The 14,609-nt window shown below is 43.8% G+C and overlaps 1 protein-coding gene across 1 annotated transcript in view; it reads left to right on the top strand.

Annotated features, from left to right (window-relative positions):
- The window catches only part of PPFIBP2 (PPFIB scaffold protein 2), a 297,974-nt gene that overhangs the window by 330 nt on the left and 283,035 nt on the right, over positions 1 to 14,609 (top strand). The gene's annotated exons all lie outside the window — the stretch shown is intronic.

Raw genomic sequence — 14,609 nt, 5'->3', positions numbered from 1 at the left:
CAGCGGAGGTCGTTCTGGTACATTTCACGGCTCGTGTACTCCAATTATTTTGTAGCAATTAAAAGGAAAATGCACTTTAGTGGGTCGCACTTGCAGCACCGGGGTCCTTGGACAAATTCCAGCCAGGACAAACTATCTGCATTAAAGCGCTATAAAACCCAAAAGCAAACATTTATTACATTGCAGCTTACCAATTCTTAGCTGTGCTGGCTGCATTCGTTTTCTTTTTTAGGCTTTCTTTCCTTAATTTTCACTTGCTGATCCATCCAGTATGTCTGTTGTTTTTCAACAGAACACGCTATCTAGCAGATGTAGCAGCTAGACTGTTGAGACAAACCATGTAACACTGACAGGGGTGCTTACAATGATCTTCTTTATCTGCGGTAACTGTTTATAAAGCGTGAGCTGGAGCTTGGCTTTAGTTTGTTAGTGCATTTAAATCCGCTAGTACATCTAACACCTCCAGCCCATAGACTGACAATGCTGCTGTCCAAAGGTGTCTCTGTTGCTTCTTCATCCAGAGTGGGGGCGCCCTAATGCAGGAGGTGTGTTACTGGACAGCTCACCAGGGGAAAACAGAAGGAAAAAGAAAACAAATGCAGCCATCACGTCCAATGATTGGTAAGCTGAAATAGATTACATTTTGGTTTTGAGTTTTAATACCTCTTTAACCACCAGACGGACGGTGGCACTGCAAGGTCGGGTGGCCGTTTATAAACGGCCTCCCCGCACCCTGCTTGTGCGTGCTCCGGTGCCTGCTGTGTCCTCCGGACACAGTGAAACACCGATCGTCGGATGGGACCTCTGTGCAAGGTCCCAATCATGTGATCACTGATTAGCCAATCAGGGATCACATGCAGAGTAGTAAGCAAGATGTCACTTGTGACATCATTGCTTACTACGTGTGAAATCTGTGAATGATCACAGAGGTCACATGGTACAAGACTATTCACAACAGCCTTGTACCATGTGACAAGCTGTGACCAATCACAGCTCTCACAGTATTTCTCAATGGCTGCAAGAATGCAGTCAGAGAAGAGAAATGATTGCTTTTACAGCCTTTATGTGTGTAAAAGCAATCACTGTAGAAAAAAAAAAAATCTTCATCACCCCCCACAAGTAGTACAGTGTCACCATGGTGACACTGTACTGCTAGGGTGACAGTATGTAAAAAAATAAAATAAAATATATAATATTAAAAAAAAATTAAAAATGTTTAAAAATTATAATTTTTGGTTATAAACTAATTTGGGTTATTTTTTTTTTTACTAAAAATACAACAGAATAAATTTTGGCCAAGATTTATGATGAAATACTATTTATTTGCAAAATTTTAAAAGAAATACACTTTTTTTTCAAAATTTTTGGACTTCTTAATTTAAATAGCAAAAAAAATAGCAATCGGTGAATAAATACCACCAAAATAAAGCTTTATCTGTCTCAAACAAATGCTAAAAAATTCATATGGGTACAGTGTTGCATGACTGCGCAATTGTCATTCAAAGTGTGATAGCGCTGAAAGCTGAAAATTGCCCTGGTCAGGAAGGGGGTGAAAGTGTCCAGACAGGAAGTGGTTTAGGACTCACACACACAGGCATATCATTTTACAAAGGATCCTATTGGCTACAAATCTGATGGTCTGTAATGGGCACTTCAATAAAGTTCAGCAACTCAGGTTCATTTAAAGCTGAACTGTCAGTCTTGTACAGTTGTACAGGCTCCTCTTTTGTGCTGAAAATGCTTATTGTGATTTCACTGCACACTGTAAGCTTCTCACAGTGTGCATTAGAAGCTGGAGCAAAGCTGTAGACCTCTTCGCTTCTTGCTTGCAGGACGTCCAGCATCATCTACCGCTTTCCTCCCCAGCCAACCCATCCCCTTCATTCATTTAGTTCACTTTATTCGTGGTGGCTTGGTGTCACATGTGGACATTTCCTAAGTCTGCCTAGGAACACCCACTCCTCCAAACTCAGAAAGCCATTTAGATATTTTTATGACTCCTCCCAAGAGCCAGCCCACTGCTTGCTTCAGGGCTGAGGGCTCTTGCAATTAGCACCAAGGCAGGGTGGTGTGATGTTTTCAGGAAGCTATGTACTGCACCCTGCTGGCTCCTCCCACCTGCATTCCATAGAGAAGCACAGAGACCCAGTAATGACATTAGAGAGCCAAGGGCTCCTGGCTGCACTCAAAGAGACCCTCCCACCAGACAATTTATTTTAGACATAAGCAGGGGCAGACTGACCATTTGGAAACTCGGGCACTACCCGAGGGCCCGGTGTCAGTAGGGGGCCCCATGAGATGCCCCTGGTACCTTTTTCATAGGCTTTTTTGAGTTTGGGCAAGGACACAGGGGCCCCATGATCCCCTATTGCCCGGGGGGCCCATGAGTTGTCAGTCTGCCCCTGCCTGGTACCTTTATCATAGGCTTTTTTGAGTTTGGGCAAGGACACAGGGGCCCCATGATCCCCTATTGCCCGGGGGGCCCCATGAGTTGTCAGTCCGCCCCTGCCTGATACCTTTTTCATAGGCTTTTTTGAGTTTGGGCAGGGACCCCGTGATCCCCTATTGCCCGGGGGCCCCATGAGTTGTCAGTCCGCCCCTGTCTGGTACCTTTTTCATAGGCTTTTTTGAGTTTGGGCAAGGACACGGGCCCCATGATCCCCTATTGCCCGGGGGGCCCATGAGTTGTCAGTCCGCCCCTGGCCATAAGTAATAACATATCCCCTACAACCATGCAATCCAATGAATCAACAGATTGTATAGACGCTTATAATGTAAATCTAAAGCAAAATTCTCAAGAAAATTGTATAATATATGGCCAGCCTAATGCAGCATTTTTGCACACGCATTTAGATGTGTTGAGCATTTCATTTTATGAATCCCATTGGCCAGAATATGTATGAGCCCTAAGAACAAATGAAAAGTAATAAACAGCACAGTACAGTTCAGCCTAAATCTGGCCATATATGGGTTGAAATCCATCAAGTTCAGCAGGGACTGACCGATCTTCGATCCATGTATGGCCACCGTGGATGAACAGAAGTCGATCTACCAAACGACTACTGTTCAACCACCCTGTTGGATAAAACCCACTTGATCAGTGCTGTAGGCGAAGGATTGCAGTGCTGATCTGTGTGTTCTGACAGCGTGGAAGTCTCCCTGCTGTCAGAATACAACAGCGCAGTGGGGAGGATTTGCCAGTCCACCAATATGTAGATGTGGGAATCGGGTCAGGTTTTTTTTTCTTTAACCCACTACTTTAACAGAAAACTGACCTATGTATGACCAGCTTTATGCAACCACAGGTACTTGTGGCTCCCTGGGGGGGGGGGTAACACCTCCCTCACAAGGAGGCCAGCTCTAGCTGGTGGTCCAGGTGGATCACCACAAGGATCTCCAGACTCTGGCTCCACAGATGGTAGACAGGAGGAGTATCTAGTCTGGATACCCAGGTAGCTGCGGAAGTCCCAGTGATGGTGGTACAAGGAGGCAACTGAAGATACAGGGCCACCTCAGTAGAAGAACAGTATTCTAGGGCCACCTACCACCATGACCGCTGTAAGAATACAGTAGCTCAGCGGGGAATATTTGCCCATCCACCAATGTGTAGATGGGGGAATCAGGTCAGTTTTTTTTTTCGTGTAACGCACTGGTTTAACAAAAAAAAAATGACCTATGTATGGCTAGTTTTATGCAAACAGAGGTACTTGCGGTTCCCTGGGGGGGTAACAGATCTCTCACAAGGAGGCCAGCTCTAGCTGGTGGTCCAGGTGGATCACCACAAGGATCTCCAGACTCTGGCTCCACAGATGGTAGACAGGAGGAGTCTCTAGTCTGGATACCAAGGTAGCTGCGGAAGTCCCAGTGATGGTGGTACAAGGAGGCAACTGAAGATACAGGGCCACCTCAGTAGAAAGACAGTATTCTAGGGCCACCTACCACCATGACCGCTGTCAGAATACAGTAGCTCAGCGGGAAATATTTGCCCATCCACAAATGTGTAGATGGGGGAATCAGGTCAGTTTTTTTTTCATGTAACGCACTGGTTTAACCAAAAAAAATGACCTATGTATGGCTAGTTTTATGCAAACACAGGTACTTGTTGTTCCCTGGGGGGGGTAACAGCTCTCTCACACAGAGGCTGGCTCTAGCTGGTAGTCCAGGTGTTTAATCACAAGGATCTCCAGACTTCAGCTCCATAGGTGGGAGGCAGGAGGAGTCTCTTGTATGGATGTCCAGGTAGCTGGTAGTCCAGGAGTTTAATTGCAAGGATCTCCAAACTCCGGCTCCACAGGTGGAAAGCAGGAGGAGTCTCTGGTCTGGATGTCCAGGTACCTGCAGAAATCCTGTGGATAGGGGTACAAGGTGACAGCTGAAGATAGAGGGCCGCTTCGGTGGAAGGGCAGTATTCTGAGGCCACCCACCATAATGACTGCTATCAGAATACAAAATTCACCAATGTGTAGATGGGGAATAAGCTCAGTTTTTTTCATTTAACCCACTAGTTTACCAAAAAACAAATGACCCTTGTATGGGCAGCTTTATGCAAACACAGATACTTGTGGTTCCCTGGGGAGTAACACCTCTCTCATAAAGAGGCTGGCTCTAGCTGGTAGTCCAGGTGTTTCATCGCAAGGACCTCCAGACTCCGGCTCCATGGGTGGGAGACAGGAGGAGTCCCTGGTCTGGATGTCCAGATAACAGCATAAATCTCAGAGATGGGTGTACAAGGTGGCAGCTGAAGACCCATGTAAGGCCATCTTTGTGCAAACACAGGTACTTGCAGTTCCTTGGGGGAGGGGGGGGGAGTAACACCTCTCTCACAAAGGAGACCAGCTCTAGCTGGTGCTCCATTTGGTGGAACACCACAAGGATCTCCAGACTCTGGCTCCACAGGTGGAAGACAGGAGGAGTCTCTAGTCTGGATGTCCAGGTAGCTGCAGATGTCCCAGTGATGGTGGTACAAGGAGGCAGCTGAAGATACAGGGCCACCTCAGTGGACGGACAGTATTCTGCGGCCACCCACCACCATGACCGCTGTCAGATTGCAATAGAGAAGCGGGGAAGATTTGCCCAGCCACCAATGTGTAGATGGGGGAATCAGGCCAGTTTTTTTATTCATGTAACCCACTGGTTTAACAAAACAAAAAAACGATCCATGTATGGCCAGCTTTATGCAAACACAGATATGTGTGATTCCCTCTCTCACAAGAAGGCTGGCTGTAGCTGGTAGTCCAGGAGTTTCATCGCAAGGATCTCCAGACTCCATCTCCACAAGTGAGAGGCAGGAGGAGTCTCTTGTTTGGATGTCCAGGTAGCTGGTAGTCCAGGAGTTTAAATGCAAGGATCTCCAAACTCCGGCTCCACAGGTGAGAAGCAGGAGGAGTCTCTGGTCTGGATAGCCATGTAGCTGCAGAAATCTCAGGAATGGGTGTACAAGGTGACAGTTGAAGATTCAAGCCAAGCCCAGAAGAAAGAGACTATCCTGGAGCTACCATGACCAGGATTTAAGATGAAGCTGTGTGCTCTTATGTTCTCATCTGGCATTCTGCATGCTGGGAACAACTAAACAGGACCCACCACCTGGGACAGCTAACATACCCAGTCATTGCTGTCCCATTAGGCATGGTCTCTCTGAACTCCTGAGGGCAGGAAACAGATAAACTTGTATCTGTCCAGGAGTCCTCAGGATTTCAGGGAGACCAACAAGATGGTGGGAAAAGTAACTAAAGGTGCACCCAGGGGCGGACTGACAACTCATGGGGCGCCCGGGCAATAGGGGATCATGGGACCCCTGTGTCCTTGCCCAAACTCAAAAAAGCCTATGAAAAAGGTACCAGGGGCATCTCATGGGGCCCCCTACTGACCCCAGGCCCTCGGGCGGTGCCAGAGTTTTCAAATAGTCAGTCCGCCCCTGGGTGCACCCACAGCTGGAAAAGGTAGGTGAGGATAGTATCCACTACACATTCACTTTAACAGATGTTGGGATAAGATATCAACCCCACACAAGGGACTGGCTTGTCTTAAGGGCTTGGCTGCAACCAGGGGCGGACTGACAACTCATGGGACCCCTGGGAAATAGGGGATCATGGGGCCCCTGTGTCCTTGCCCAAACTCAAAAAAACCTATGAAAAAGGTACCAGGGGCATCTCATGGGGCCCCCTACTGGCCCTCGGGGACATCATCAAAAGCTGCTGTTGGGTGGACTGATAATTCTGGTTGCTTGCAGAATAATGGGCTGGCAGTGGATAGGTACTATTTTGTTTGTTCTGCTTACAAAAAAATAATTTATGAAAATATCCTTGGAAAAAAAAACTAATCATAATTGAGTGTTGACCTTTGAAAAGTGTTCGGCTATCAGTATTCTTTCCTCCAATTTTTATAAAGTCGTTCCATGCAGCTGTTCATTATGACGCATGGATTTCTCTGTGTAGGAGGAAAACTCAAAGGCATCCATTGAAATATAATGCTTGTTGCCTTTCCGCACTGCTCAGTGCTAGCTTGGAGAGAGATAAGAGGCATGATTGCAGTGACAGATGACAGAAGGACCCTTTACTTTGACAAGTCCCAGATACAAGGCTAGAATTCTTGTTTATCATCTTCTACATTACTGTAATAATTACTGATAATGAGATATATTGAATTCTAATAAAGCGATGTACATTGTACTATACAATAAAGGGCCCTATACGGCTCATGGTATATAATGTAACTGAGTGGGGCAGCAATAACAGTGGGAACGAGCCCTTAAAGCGGTAATGAACCCAAAAACAAACATGTATTATATTGCAGTTTACAAATTCTTACATGTTATGGCTGCATACATTTTTCTTTTTAGGCTTTTTTCCCCTTTATTTTCACCTGGTGAGTCTGTTGTTTTTAAACAAAACAAGCTACCATGCGAATGTAGCCGTTACAAAGTTAAGACAAACCATTTCCCACTGACAGGGGTGCTTCCAATGATCAGGTTTTATGTATGTAAAACCTTTATCTCAAAAGAAAAAAAAACTTTATTGCTGTAATTGCTTGTGGAACTGCAGTCTTTGCTATAGTTTGACTTCAATGTTAGTGTGTCTAAATCTGCTAGTACATTTAACACTCCCTTCACCCCAGACTGACAATGTTGTTGTCTGCTGTGTCCCCTGTGCTCATTCATCCAGAGTGGAGGCAGTCTAATACAGGATATGTGCTACTGGCCAGATCACCAGGTGAAAACAGAGGGAAAAAGTCTAAGGGCCAGATCACACTATAGAAACGAAGTCCAGATGCGTTCAGGATGTGTTTCTGCATGCACGTTTTTGGTGCATTTTTTATGCATTTTTGACGCGTTCCCATGCATTTTTTATGCAGTTGAGTTCATTTTTTCCCCTCTCTTTTTCTTCAATTTAAATAGGGACATGTGCTTTGCAGTGCATTTTTGATGCATTTTGGTGCGTTCCAGTGCATTCTGGTGCATTTTGGTGCGTTCCAGTGCATTCTGGTGCAATTTTTATGTGTTTTACCACACTCCAGTACAGTTCTGTGCAGGAATATGCAACATGTTCTGCTTTATTTTCTGCATCCGGAACGCACTGGAACTGCAAGCACTGATGTGAACTATGACATTGACAACCATATAACCTACTTTATGTGCGTTTTGGATACAGAAAAAAAGCAACTGAAACGCATGTAGTGTAAAAGGAGAAAACGAATGTAGCCACCATAACTAAGGATTGGTAAACTTATAATATATATTAGAATATAATTATATAATATATTACATTTTTGGTTTTGGATTTAGGTTTTGGTTCACACCTGTGTGTCCTGTGATTTGCGTGGACATGAGAGCCCATTCATTTGAATGGGCTGCCGTGCCCTGGGACATGCAGGAAAGAAGTCACTACACTATTTTTTAAATCGCAGCCCGCAGAGGAACCGAGGTTCCCAGTAGGTTGTGATTTCTAGTGTGGGCGGCATGCCATTAGGAATAATGGCACCTGCCAACGGGTCCCACATTTCTCTGTGTGGGTGGTTGCGGCTGTCGGTATTTGTGTGGGTTCCGCAGTGGCACAACCGGCACAGATGTGAACCTAGCCTAAGGCTACTTTCACACTGATCAATGGCAAAAATGCATTTTTTGTTGTGTTTGTACTGTGTATGCGGTGCATGTTTAAGATGTCATGTAACTTAAAAACCACACTAAAAACACACAGCAGGTGCATTTTTTATGCGTTTTTGCGGCGTTTTCCATTGATCTCACTGAGGAGGTGCGTTTTTGGTGCTATTTTTTACCACACCAAACCTGCTCCAAAAGTGTTTTTCTTCTGCCTATTTTAATACAAAAGCGGAAGAAAAACAGATCAGTGTGAAAGCAGTCTAAAGTATTTGTGAAGACAGTCAAATAAATGCACGCTACTTGACTAAATAACTTTACAAAGTTCTAGCATTCATTAAAAAAAAGTTTTTATACCTCATTTTTTTTTGTTGTCATGTGACAGCATATCCTCCATTCCTGTCCCTTAATTGTGAGCTGGTGGGCAGCCAAATGACATCACACATGTGCAGCCTGCATGCTGAAAATAATTTACAGCAAATCATCCAGATTATTACCCACCTTTGACATGTCAATCCAGGGGTGGACTGACAACTCATGGGGCCCCCGGGCAATAGGGGATCATGGGGCCCCTGTGTCCTTGCCCAATCTCAAAAAAGCCTATGAAAAAGGTACCAGGCGCATCTCATGGGGCCCCTACTGACTCCGGGCCCTCGGGCAGTGCCCGAGTTTCCAAATGGTCAGTCCGCCCTTGTGTCAATCAATACTGTATGCTCATCTCTTTTGCCGTCCATGCCTCTATTCTTTGCTGTTATGGATGCTGTTTTGGAAAGAAACTGCTGGATGATGAATCTTCAGAATCAATTTCTGTGTCAATTTCCTATCCCCTGCTACGTTATCTGGTTCCTCCCTCTGGGCCATAGGTCTGTAAAAGGAACAATAGTACCTCGAGATGACAGAACAAACCACTGAGCACAGAAGGGAACCAAGAATCCAACACTCTGGGAATTGAACTAATCTACACTATACTGACAAAAGTATTGAGACATCTCTCTAAATCATTGGATTCAGGTGTTCCAATAACCTCCATTGTCACAGGTGTATAAAATCAAAAGCCTAGGCATGCAGACTGCTTCTACAAACATTTGTGAAAGAATGGGTCACTCTCAGGAGCTCAGTAAATTCAAGCGCGGTCCCGTGATAGGTTGCCACCTGTGCAATAAGTCCATCCGTGACATTTCCTTACTACTAATAATTCCACGGTCAACTGTTAGTGGGATTATAACAAAGTGGAAACAACTTGGAACAACACCAATTTAGCCATGAAGTGATCAGCCAATTAAAATGACAGAGCGGGGTCAGCGCATGCTGAAGCACACAGAGCGGAGAGGTTGTCAACTGTCTACAGAATCAATAGCTAAAGACCTCCAAACTTCGTGTGGCCTTCAGATTAGCACAACAGTACATAGAGAGCTTCATGGAATGGGTTTCCATGGCCAAGCAGCTGTACCCAAGCCTTACATCACCAAGTGCAATGCAGAGCATCGGATGTAGGGGTGTAAAGCATGCTGCCACTGGACTCTAGAGCAATGGAGATGTGTTCTGTGGAGTGACAAATCACGCCTCTCTGTTTGGCAATCCAATGGATGTGTCTGGGATTGGCAGTTGCCAGGAGAACAGTACTTGCCTGCCTGCATTGTGCCAAGTGTAAAGTTTGCTGGAGGGGGGATCATGGTGTGGGGTTGTTTTTCAGGTGTTGGGCTTGGCCCCCTAGTTCCAGTGAAGGGAACTCTTAAGGTGTCAGCATACCAAGACATTTTGGACAGTTTCATGATCCCAACTTTGTGAGAACAGTTTGGGGATGGCCCCTTCCTGTTCCAACATGACTGCGCACCAGTGCACAAAGCAAGGTCCATAAATACATGGATGAGTAAGTTTGGGGTGGAGGAGCTTGACTGGCCTGACCTCATCTGATAGAACACCTTTGGGATGAATTAGAGCGGAGACTGTGAGCCAGGCCGTCCCTCCGACATCACCTGACCTCACAAATGTGCTTCTGGAAGAATGGTCAAACATTCCCATAGACACCCTCCTACACCTTGTGGACGGCCTTCCATAAGAGTTGAAGTTGTTATAGCTGCAAAGGGTGGGCCAACTCAATATTGAACCCTACGGACTAAGACTGGGATGCCATTAAAGTTCATGTGCGTGTAAGGGCAGGCGTCCCAATACTTGGCAATATTGTGTAAGTGTTTGTTCCCACCACAAGCATGCTCCTCCAAAGCTTACCATACACCAGTAGAATTTCAGTATTAAGATTATCATTCTAAGAATGTTTGCTTGATTTTCAAATCATTAGTGGGGTCAAAATTAAATTAATTTTCAACCGCAGTAATGAGAAAAATTTGAAGGAGCAAGATGAACGTTTTTTTTTGTGTGAACAAATTTCCAACAGTGCTTTCCCTTTGGCACTTTTGTTACCTTATTCAAGCAACTCTCAACCAGGGTTCCGTGGAACCCCAGAGTTCCTCTAGAGGTTGCTAGGAGGTTCTTGAACTGTGGCTGATTATCCTTCCTTTTGCAGGTGCCTGCATCATTCCGGAGCTGATGCTACTTGGTAGAACCAGCAGTATGACATCAAGGACGTTTAAATCTACCTGTAAAGATGTTTTCTAACCACCAAGTAGGTAGTAATGTCCCACTGACCTCCGATAAATGTCAGGTGTTCCCGGGAATCTAAAATTTATTTCAGGGGTTCCTCTTGGGTAAAAAGGATGACAAAGGCCACCCTATGCACTTAGCTCAAGTTCACTTTCAGAGTTCTTGCTGAACAGTGTAGCTCAGCTTATGTGGTCTTTTTTTCAGCAAAATGACTAATGAAATTATCTACATTCCACAGACTGTCATATCCTGACAAGAAAACAATGTTTGCCCCCCAAGCAATATAATGTACCCTTTTCATGAGAGTCAGTGTACCAGGCAGTGATAGTGTAATATTCTGATTTATATATAGAGAGTGAGCTCCAGACAACAGCTAATTATATAATTTGCAGGCCTGGTGCAAGCAAGTACCACTGACTGACAAATGTAACTTTACCTAGCATGCGAGCTGTTGCTTTTTATGTCAGTCTGTCCTGGTCCTGCCAGCTATTGGGATTAGTGCTGGGTATAATTGCCTCAAGCAACTATGTTAATTGAATGACAGAAATGGCACTTAATATTTTTTTCCATACACTCAAATTTTACTTTAAGGCTGGTCACGAAGTGCTATTCACCAACAATCCCACTACTTTGTTCTACGATGGGGCTCCAAGCAGGGTTGTCTAAGGCATGGGTCACCAAATATTTCAAACTGAGTTTTCTATCTTCAGGCTTTAGGGTGGCCAGATTTTGATCAGTAGGAGGAGGTGTAGTGCCCCATCAGTGGTATCAGTGGAAGGAATAGTGCCCCACTATTGGTATCAGACGAAGAAATAGTGTCCCATTGTTGGTGTCAGTGGGAGGAATAGTGCCTCATATCATTGGGAGGAAAAGTGCACCAAGGGCCCTATAAAGGCTAGCAAAGGCATCTAGCCCTTGAGCTGTGGTTTAGAGATCACTGGTCTAAAGGATAAGAATACAGAGGTGTTTGCCTCAATTCTTCTAGCCAGCGCAACGTCAACATGTAGGACTTTTTCCATCACCACTCATTTTTTAAGGGCAATGTAATTGGTCTCTAATTAAAGATACATAAACTCATTGTGTAGGCTCAAACTTCTGAGAATGTGGACTTTGGCTATTGTTTGGGGTGTACACATCCATAATGGAACATTGCTTATTCCAGGGTCACCACTAGAAATGATGGATTGAGTGTATGAGAGCTGAGCAGATAAAGATCACTTTTATGGGTGACAACCATTCTGTCACTGCAATCTATTTCTGAGGACTTGAGCCAGCTTCTGGGCCTCTTTTAGTGTTGAAGGATTCCCCATGGATTTACATGGGGTAGACACCTAATACTGGAGATTTGCAAAACCTAATCAACAAGCCTTCAAAGATGATCCCAGGGAACCAATAGTATTTATACTGTCTAAGCACCATATTCTGTTCCCCCAAATCCTCCATTTTAAAATTAATTAGGAGGTCTTCTATAAGAACTACCGATGTAGACTGCAACATGCTAAAAACATAGAGGCTGTCTCACAGTTTCTGAAAATGCACAAGAGATTTGTACTTCATACTGTACATTACATGTCTTCCAACACCATTTTATTAAATGTAATCTTTGCATTTCTATCAAAATGTAGTAACAAGGGGATTATACACATGGGCAAGTGGAATTTGACATGTTTTTGATGTTGTGCTGATAAAAAACCAAATCATAATTGGTAAAAATCAGGCAGCAGGTATGTTATATACATCTCCCTATCAGAGAAGTCCTTTACTATTCATCTGAAAGCTTGGAGTCCCACCTATAGTGGCTACAACATGATGAAGCTGTATAATCCATTGTAGGAAATACAAAATGGCTCTCTAAAGGAACCATATTCTGTGGCATCCACTCCAGCACAGTTGAATATATTCAACTCTGGATTTATGAACTACAGACTATCCATTGTTGGTCAATAAAATCGAAAAGTCTGTACACACAGCATAGGCCATTTCATTGTATAGTACTCACTTTGCACTCGTGTCCACTTATGTCAAGCCTTCATAGGGCAAGCTATTCTTGCTTACCCCTTGCCAATGCCAGCCAACCCCCAGAGGGCCCAGAAACACTCCTTGTCCCGTTGAATAGCACTTATGTTCAAAAGTTCTTTCCCCTATTTCTGAAAAGCCACGCCCTGCCTTTGATCTCATCCTTTATGGGCTTAGAATGCCAAAGGTAGTAGATGACCACCATGTGTCACTTTCCAAAATGTATTCTCCCCTTATAAATACCTGAAATCCAGGTACTGTGTTATGCAAATATCTACTATAGCTTCCATTGTCCATGTCTGGTTTGCTTCCATATACACCTTATTGTTAGATCCTTTCTATAAGCAGCTTCACTGACTAATAAGAATGTGCAGGAAGGTGAAGGACCAGACAGCAACCACAACCATGACTGATATTTGCATTACAGGTTTTGGGGTTACATGGGCACACTAAGGATAAACCAAGAATACCTGGTGATGGACCTGGGGGCATCTTCTAAAATGTTTTCATATATACCCATATGTGTTACCAAACCTTAACTAGTTTATCAAACTAATATATGCATTGGGGCCCTTTAAATGCGGCATGCTATATCCTGCACTGCTGTCTGCATTGTCCTTATTCCTGTGCCAGTTATAGGTCATACGTGGCCCTAAGGTGTGGGATTACCAGAGACCCAATGCTGCTCTCAGCTCCACAATGATGCCATGAATAAAACATTCCCTATTGGAAATTAGCACAAGAGCTAGCTTTATTGCAATCATCTTAAAACAGGATGGCTAAAGCCGTATCCCAGTGTAAAATATCTGCATTTACATAAGTAGGGAAGGAGATGACAATTGCGACTTCAAATATCCAAACTCTGCAGTGCTTTGAATTTCACATTTCTCAAGTAAATTCTTATGTCATCTCTAAAGTACAAACTCTTCAATGTGAATCTCTACATAAAACAGTACAAATATGGCAAAAAAAAAGAAAAAACATGCATGGCATTGTAAGTCAGTAATGGGCAAAAGATGAGCTGGGGGGAGACTACTGGCAATTCTAGCACCTAGCCCTTTGCTTTCTACTTCCAGTGCATTCTTTGTTCACAGCTTCCACATTTCATGGCCACTTTATTATTTATTGTACATAAACCCTAACATCAAACGTCTCTTATTTGTCCCCTTATGATCTGTTGAATATAGCTTTAAAAGCACCTGTTCGAAAAGTGCAAAAAAATACCTGTTGATCCTGCCAGAAATCCCATGAGCTGATAACTTCCTGTGCCCTCTGCTTCTGCTAAGTTAACTGTCCTAAACTATCTCTGTGAATTACAGCACATCTTCTGTTAATGTTTTGGAGAAGAGCAGAGGGTGTTCTTTAACCTCCCTGGCGGTATGATTATTTCAGATTTTTGGTGCTGAAAGCGGTACCATTATTTTGCATGGAAATATGTAGTTTTTTTATTGTAGGCTGTAATTTTTAGGAATAACTCACTGAAATCTGTCCGAACAAGAGTCTAGTAAACATCCCGGGTATGATAAAATTTGAAACACAAAATCATAAATTATAATTTAATAAATAATCATAAAAAATAATAATATTATAATAATACATTTAATTCAATAATATAATCAAACCAAGAACACTGAAATTTGAAATATAGCGCCAAGTTCACACATTGCTGAGCAAAGTCGCAAAATCATTTTCGGTGTCTGATGACGAATTTCCCCACAAATCATTATCACTTAATTCTGCAAGTGGTTCTGATTTACTATCGCTGTTCTCTAGCTGATCTAAACCCGCTTTTGACCTAAAGGGACGCTTTTTGGACGCCATGGACGTTTCTCAGTTTCCAAGCAGAAAGAACAGACAAAATGCAGGCAGGGCACAGAACAAAGCACTCGGGACAATATGT

Source organism: Staurois parvus, unplaced genomic scaffold (assembly GCF_062004578.1).
Source record: "Staurois parvus isolate SC_StPar_1 unplaced genomic scaffold, SC_StPar_1.0 ptg000159l, whole genome shotgun sequence".
Lineage (NCBI taxonomy): Eukaryota > Metazoa > Chordata > Amphibia > Anura > Ranidae > Staurois > Staurois parvus.
Note: the sequence above shows the minus strand (reverse complement) of the source record. Positions and strands in the feature narration are given on the sequence as shown.